We start from the raw sequence: 6682 nt of genomic DNA, 5'->3' as shown, positions 1-6682 counted from the left end.
ATGCAAAAATATGAGAAAGAAAAAGAAGAAGAAGATTAAACGGAAGAACAAGCGGGTTTATTCACAAAAATCGTCGATTGTTGTTGTGAATCCGAAATCCGTGAAGCAAATTTGGGTTCCAAAGCAACAATCTCCAAGTGTTGCATTGAATTTGAAGTCAAAACCCAAAAGTGTTGGTGGTTCTTTTGAAGATGTTCTTGGATCGTTGAAAAACACGAAGAACGAGTTGTACATCACGCATAGTGGGTGGTACAATGTTCAAATTGGAGATTTTCTCGTTCCGACAAAAGAACCAAGATCTTCTAAATTTGATTCGTTCGTTGCAAATGGATCTCGATTCGTCAAAAAGGTATCTCAAATTCTCAAATGGATTCCAAAACGTCCATGATTTCAATTCATATTTTGCGTTTTTCAATTTTGATAGATTTGCCTCATTGGATCTAATCTGTTTCAACCCAATTGTTGATCCAATTATTTTTTATTAGATCAAGCCCAATACAAACATGATTTTTGTTTTGATTAAATCGTGAGCCCAAAATCCAACTTGTTACTGTTCATCTGATCTATTTTTTTTTAATTGATATAGATCTCGTTACTGTTCATTGGATACAATTTGAGTCCAATGTTATTATTCACTGTTCATTTTTTGAATCACTTAGCCCAAGTCACTCTCGTTGAATATTCCAATTCACGATTTTTGATTTCACCATCTCAATTTTCTTTCATTGATTACGATTGTTGATTTCCACTATTAATATCATTATAGTCGATTGATATTTGGATAAAATGAACATTGAAGTGGATACCAAGTAGAATCGATTTGATGTTTACCATGGTCAACGAAAAGAAAAGTCAAAATTGAAGGTTCTACACAGAGATGCGAACTGGAATCGAAATTGATTTGAAAATTGCTTTGTTCAATTACTGGATACTGAATTGAGATCGAATGATGGATTTCGGTGTGTTGGTCGATGTCAATGTTGATTTCAATCGATGGTACTCAGATCGATAGTGAAAGCTTGTTGTGTGATGTTCTAAGGATATTCGATTTTGGGTCGACTGTAATTCTTTTGATTTCGTTCAATAATCGAAGCCTTGAAGTTCGATTAATGATGACTGAAGTCGATGGATGAACAGGTGGGTTTGTAATGAAGGGGAAATAGACAACGATTGGTCGAATTTGTTTGATTTTGTTGACGATGTGCTAAAAGCTCGATAAGCGAAGGCAGTGTAGTTGAAGCATTCGTTTTTGGGGCTAATAACGAATGTTAATTGTTGCTATGAAAAGGATTGATTGAAATTAGTTTCCGAAGGCTTGATGGTTGTTCGTTTCAAAGGCTAATAACGCAGCGTCGATTTTGAGTGAAGTTGAATTCGATTGATGATGATTATAATCAATGGACGAATAGGGAAGGATGACTTTGGAGTAGATGATTTTCGTTTATTGGTTTGTATCGACTGGGTATTGATATCGAATCGTTTGATTGATAACGAATGGAAGGGTATGTCGACATCCAAGAGTTGGGTGTTTGGTCGACATTTGGAATCGATGGTTGAAGAATTGGATTTTGTCAATAGAGTCGATTTTGGAGTCTAAGTTGAAGGTTGTGATGTTCGATGTTATTGGTTCCCAGTTGCTGTGTTCTGTCGATGGATTGACAAACGAAGTATTGTAGGTTGATAGTTAACGAAGGGATGGATTCAGTAGTTGATTTTGGTTGAGTGACTGAATTCGATTTTGGTGAATGAAAAGAGAAGGACGAATTGTTGTAGTTCATTAACGAAGTGTGACAAAGAAGGACTCGTGGTTGATTTCGTTATCAAAGACCCGTGCTTGCTTCGTTGACGATATTTGTTTGATTGAAAAGCGAAGGATTGAAACTAACGAACGAGAAGGGGAAAATTTTCGTTAAAATGGTGCTGTGGAAATTTTTTTGTTAAAATGGAGAAGGTTTTGTTACTACTGGAACGACTAGGAAACGAAATTGGGGAAGAAGAAAGCAAAGTTTTGTAAATGAACCTTAAAGTGTCGTTAATTTGGCACTTTTATTTCGTATGTTTTGAAGAAGTGTGCAGAATTTTCGAATTTGGTCCCTGAAATTTCGACAATTTGGCAGCTTATACCCAACTTCGACAATTGGGGTATTTTTCGAGGACAAAATGCAGAACTTTCGAAATCAGTCCCTGGAGTTTCGGAAATTTGGCAGTTTTTGCCCAAATTCGAAAATGGACTGATTTTTTGAGAAATTGAAGATTGTGCATTTATGGCCCTTGCAGTTTGTGCGAATTTACGCTTTATGCCCAGTTTCGCAAATGGGATAGAGTTTCGCATATTTGGCTGTTTTTGGCGTAATGGGTCCCTGCAGAATTCAGAAAGTTACATTTTTTACCCTTATTTTGGAAAATCTTGCAACTTTCACCCAAAAAGTCAAAAAAATTCACGAATTTGGAAATTTTTTGAGGCTTTTTCGTGATTGTTTTTCCGTGCAAGATTTTTGGTGATTCATTTTTGGTACACATCAAGAGGGAGTATGGTGAAGTTCATTCCTCGGGCGCTTCTCACCCTTAATGGGTTTTATAATCATTTTTTGATTATAAAAAGGGGAGAATGATGGGTATTCGAAGCGACTTTTTCGGGTATTCTTTGCAGATTTGAAGACCGGTGTTACTTCGAGGGGGAGTTTGGTCTTGATCGCACGAGCTCGTTGGAGATTGAAGCCGGACATCCAATCCTAACTTTGAGGGGGAGAATGTTAGGGTGCAAAGTCACTCTTGGATGTCATGAGGGCTTACTCATTTGTATGTGTATAATGAGTTGTCTTTCCTTTATAAGGAAGTGAGTGACACTCATTTTATCTAATGAACATTTTGAGAGATTAGTTTAGAGAGAGAATTTGCAAAACCCATTTTGTACTCTTTCTATGAAACTAATGAGAGCTTAAAAGAATTATTTACTTCTTGTGTTCATGTTCTTGATTTTACTTGATGATTCACTAGATCTTTCATATTCCGCACATGCCATCATAATCAACACAACTACACGTGTTTGTCAAAACTTATTAAAATTAGCTTTAAACTTTTTAACTTATAGCTTATTAACTTATAGCGGTATCAAAATTGAGTTTTGCAAAAAGTGTTTGGTTAAGCTTATCTGGTGCCAAAACGCAATAAGCTTATTAATTTATAGCGTATGTTTTTGTGTTGATGTAGGTTTAGGTTAAGGGCTATATTTGTTAATTTTTTTGAATGGTAAAATAAGGAGTTTCTGATAAGTTATGGGTAAGTGACTTATCAAAAAATGACTTATTGGAGGTTCCAAACAGCTATAAGCTGTTTTTTTAAAATTTATACCCAAACACTCTTTTTGACTTATACCGGTGTGGAACCGGTAATAAGTCAAAAAACTTTTTTTTAAGTTTTGTCAAACACCCTCTAAGAACAGGTTTCTCTATTTTTCACTTTCAGTCCATAAGTCGGTAATACATAGCTCTAAATTCTTAGGCTAACTGGAGTGGAAGCAGGAAGACGTGCCATTTGCTGACGTGGAAGGGTGCAAGACGCGTGAACATTGCCCCTAGGGTCGGGTGCTCTGGCTGTGAAGTGGGTGCAAGGATGGAAAAAGGCAGCTAATGGGAGAAGGGGAAGATGACAGCGGTCATTTTGACGCATTTTCTTACCATTACATATAAAAAAATATTTTTTCAATTTAAAAACCTACCAACTATAACTATAAATATCCACTATTTTACTAACATTTTACACTACCAAAACACACTCCCTTCTCATATATTCTTTATTTTCTACCTATGGATCCAAATCAAAATACCTCACCCGCTCTAAACACCCCAAACACTCCAAATGATCCATTTGAAAATCGTAGTTAAATGCAATTGATAACATCTTCAATCCAACAACAACCTCTATTCACCAATCTTTCATACCACCCAAACTACATGTGAATTTATGTTTTTTAATTATTTTAATGTGGTTTTAATCAATTTAAAATATTTATTTATGTTTTAAATTATGTTTTTTATTTAATTTAATGTTAAAAAATAATATATTATATTATATTATATATATATATATATATATATATATATATATATATAGTAGAGTGGCAACCATTTTCAATCTTTAGTGGGTTGGTGGTGGGTTTGTAATGGAGCTGACGTGACGCTGAGTTGGCAGCGTTTTTCCGGTGGCTTGGGTCACACCACTCCCCATAGCCTTAAATCTCAATTTATTATCGATCGACACTTCACATTTGAGTCTTGAGTCTTGACAGTCCCAATATAGCAGTGATTTCTTTAATCTGGTCCAATTGTCTCTAATCAGATACAGGAAAGCCGATTCTGAATTTTTGATTTAGTGATTTGGGTGCGATTGGTTTTTGTTGTCTGTTTTAGAAATCAAATGTGGATTAGTTAATGAGTTCAATTTCGAAGTCTGTTTATTAAGGTTTGTTGGAAATTTGATTTCTTCTCTATTTTTTCTTTAGTTATTCACTGATTTGGGTGTGATTTGTTTTTGTTGTATATTTTACAAATCATATTTGGATCACTTCATGAGTTCAATTTCGAAAGTTGTTTATTAAGTTTTGTTGCAAATTTGATTTCTTCTCTAATTCTTATTTAGTGATTCACTAATTTGGGTATGATTCATTTTTGTTGGTTGTTTCAAAAATGTGATTTTTCCTCTATTTGTGCTCGATATCTATTGTTTTAGAAATCAGGAGTGGATGAGTTCAATTTTGAAATCTGTTCATTAGGTTTGATTCAAAAATCTGTCTTATCTATTTATTTTCTTCTCTATTTGGTTACAGTAAAAAATAGTGAAAGTCAAAGTATATGATTTTGTATTTGATTTGTGCTCGTTATCTGTTGTTTCATAAATCAGATTTGGGTTAGTTCAATTTCGAAATTTGTTTGTGTTTGATATTTGTTGTCTAAAGATCCTTTATTAAACTGTTGTGTTCTTGTTTATGTGATGTGAAGCAAGGGCCAAACTTTTTACTTTATTTTACTTTGAATATCTCAAATTTGAACTTGGATTTCCTAAAAAATGTATTCATAATAGAAAAAATAATTTGATGAAATTCCAAATATCAAAAGAGAACATCGGTCTTCTCAACAGGCATTTAAAAATGATTATTGTCCAATTTAAAAGTAGATTTGAACAAATGCAATATGTTGAATCTATAGTTGGTTTTTTGTTTGATGCTTTCAAATTAATTTGTTGAGTTGATGATGAATTAAAAAAAGTGTTGTTTAAATCTTGAGCCCAATTTGACAAATGGTGAATAATATGATATTTATGGAATTGGTTTATTTATTGGTTTACAAATTTTGGAAAAAATCTTTTCTGATGAAGCATATAAAGTTGAAAGTCCTTGGACATCGATATGTTCCCAAATGTGTTGGTTGCATATAATATATTGTTGACGATGTCAGTTACGATTGTTTCCGTGGAAAGAAGTTTTTCAAAATTGAAGTTATTGAAATCGTATCTTCGAAGTACCATGACTCAAGAATGATTGAATAGATTAGCAATTTTAAGTATTGAAATTGATTTTTTATAAAATATTGATTATTGTAAAATCAGAGATGTTTTCGCATCAAAAAATACATGGAAACATCGTTTTAGATGATTTATGTAGGCGTTTGTTTTTATTATTTGTGTGATTCTAAAATTTACTGCATTTTTTATTTTATAAATCTTTTATATATACGTTTTCTATATCGTATTGTACATATATAAGGGTATAAATTTTTTATCTCGTCCCAACCATAAATATAGTAGTGAGTGACTCTGTATATAATAAAATTTTAATTAAACCATTTTGATTATCGTTTTTATAAAAATATTAATATGTATTTTTTAATAATGTAGGTTGGGAGGGTTAATGTCCTATTTAAAGTTTGGAAAATGGAAGAGAGAGAAGGAATATCAATGAATCTGATTATTGCAATTGCTCTGGATACCCTTTTTTAGTTTCTAGGTTCTATTTCTTAGTTCAAGATCTCTCTTACTAACTGGAATCAAAGAATTAGTAGATCTGTTCTGCCCAAAATGGTAATGGGTTTGGGTTATGAACTTATAATCTGTAATATGATGATCAAGTTGATTTTATGATTATAAATTCATTTCATATCGAACCGGACCGGAATAGGGTTATATACATTCTCATCGTGAGAAGGGGTCATTTGAGTGTATCTAAATAGATACTATATTTATATATGGATCCCTAGTTACATTCCATTTAAGATTAGGAATAGGCGTAATCGGACCTACTTTTCACATATCTCTCGTTATTTGGGACCCTATTCACCTCTTTGGGCTTCTATTGAATCAACAAATAGGTTTGATTGTCCATCTTTTTGATATATTGGATATCTATATAAGGCATTCTCCGGATAATGCAAATTGAAGCAATTGGATGTCCAATTCGGGCCTAGATGACATGACCGATCAATAGAAATACTCCAACACTCCATTTTTATCATATATTCCATACATCACACTAGATAGATATCATATTCATGGAATATGACCCACTTTCAAGATGCCTTGGTGGTGAAATGGTAGTCATGCGAGACTCAAAATCTTGTGCTAAAGAGCGTTGAGGTTCGAGTCTTCTTTAAGGCATAATATTGAGAATGCTCATTGAATGAGCAATTCA

This window comes from Lactuca virosa, chromosome 3 (genome assembly GCF_052849685.1).
Source record: "Lactuca virosa cultivar CGN04683 chromosome 3, Lactuca_virosa_CGN04683_v6, whole genome shotgun sequence".
Classification (NCBI taxonomy): Eukaryota; Viridiplantae; Streptophyta; class Magnoliopsida; order Asterales; family Asteraceae; genus Lactuca; species Lactuca virosa.
The sequence above is the reverse complement of the archived record's forward strand: the minus strand, read 5'-3'. Positions refer to the sequence as shown.